Source organism: Elephantulus edwardii, unplaced genomic scaffold (assembly GCF_000299155.1).
Source record: "Elephantulus edwardii isolate Elephantulus edwardi_28Jun2011 unplaced genomic scaffold, EleEdw1.0 scaffold00335, whole genome shotgun sequence".
In the NCBI taxonomy this organism is placed as follows: Eukaryota; Metazoa; Chordata; class Mammalia; order Macroscelidea; family Macroscelididae; genus Elephantulus; species Elephantulus edwardii.
Genome location: NW_006400085.1, coordinates 1,520,834 through 1,522,287, shown reverse-complemented (window position 1 = coordinate 1,522,287; position 1,454 = coordinate 1,520,834). Strand labels below are relative to the sequence as shown.

General features: G+C 45.0%; 1 pseudogene; it reads left to right on the top strand.

Annotated features, from left to right (window-relative positions):
* The first annotated feature begins 462 nt into the window (after nt 1-462).
* On the top strand, nt 463-1,072 carry LOC102850705 (annotated as a pseudogene).
* Nucleotides 1,073-1,454: the final 382 nt, after the last annotated feature.

Genomic DNA, 1,454 nt, shown 5'->3' with positions numbered 1-1,454 from the left:
GATTTGCATAGGGATTTGATTCTTAGAAGATCTCATTCATCTATTTTATCTTCTCCTGGTTGTAGGATTTTCAGGATAGTTGGAAAACTGTTTATGTTGTGAATTAGGACTTGTAGCATTCTTCCAAGCTTTTCTTTAATGAAGCTTATAGTCTTTGGTCTGGAAGCAGGAGTGGCATCCACTTCCAAAATGGCTTGCCTCTGGAAACTCTATGTACGAACAGTGCTCAGGCTGTTCATTCATAGGGTCGCTATGAGTCATCTACGACTCGACGGCATTAAACAACAACAACAACAACATAGTCTTTGGTTCTAGTCCTAGGTCTATGATCCACCTTGAGTTGGGTTTTGTATAAGGAGTTAAGTGTGGATCTTGCTTGAGTCTTTTGCAGATACTTTTCCAATTTTGCCAACACGGTTTATTAAAAAGGCTGTAGTTTGCTTTCCAAGGTGGCTACTGAAGATGGTGGAGTCGCAGGTCCTGGTGCTGGATGGCCAAGGCCATCTCCTGGGCAACCTGGAGGCCATTGTGGCCCAGCAGGTGCTGCTGGGCTAAAAGGTGGTGGTTGTGCACTGTAAGGGCATCAACATTTCTGGCAACTTCTACAGGAATAAATTGAAGTACCTGGCCTTCCTCCGCAAGCAAGTGCCTGTGCACTAACCTATCCCAAGGACCCTACCACTTCCAGTGCCCCAGACGCATCTTCTGGCGGACAGTGTGAGGCATGCTGCCACACAAGATCAAGCGTGACTAGGCTGCCCTGGACCGCCTCAAAGTGTTTGACAGGATCCTACCACCCTATGAAAAGAGAAAGCAGATGGTGGTCGCTGCCACCCTCAAGGTCGAACAGCTAAAGCCTACTCATAAGTATGCCTACCTGGGCCTCCTAGCTTACAAGGTGGGCTGGAAATACCAGAGCTTGATGGCCACCCTGGAGGAGAAGAGGAAAGATAAGGCCAAGATGCAGAAGAGGAAGCAAATCATGAGGGTACGAAAACAGGCAGAGAAAATCCTGGGGAAGAGGATCAGCAAGTACACAGAGGTCCTCAAGAGCAGTGGTCTCCTGGTCTGAGACCAATAAAGACTCCTAATTCCTTAAAAAAAAGGCGCTGTTGCTTCCTCACTAAACTGATTTCATCTCCTTGTCAAAAATCAGTTGACCATAGGTAGATGGGGTGATCTCCAGGTTCTCAATTCTATTCCATTGGTCTTTGTGTCTCTCTTCTATTTTTAAGGAGTGCTTTGCTAATTCAGGGCTTTGAGGATTGCCTTTTCCATCTCCTTGAAGAATGGGATTGGTATTTGTATTGGGATTGCATTAACATGTAAATTGCCTTTGGTAGTATTGCCATTTTCACAATATTGAGTCTTCCTATCCATGAGCAAGGGATATTCTTCCACTTCTCCAGGTCTCTTTCTGTTTCTTGTAGTAATGTTTTGTAATTTTCTTTGAA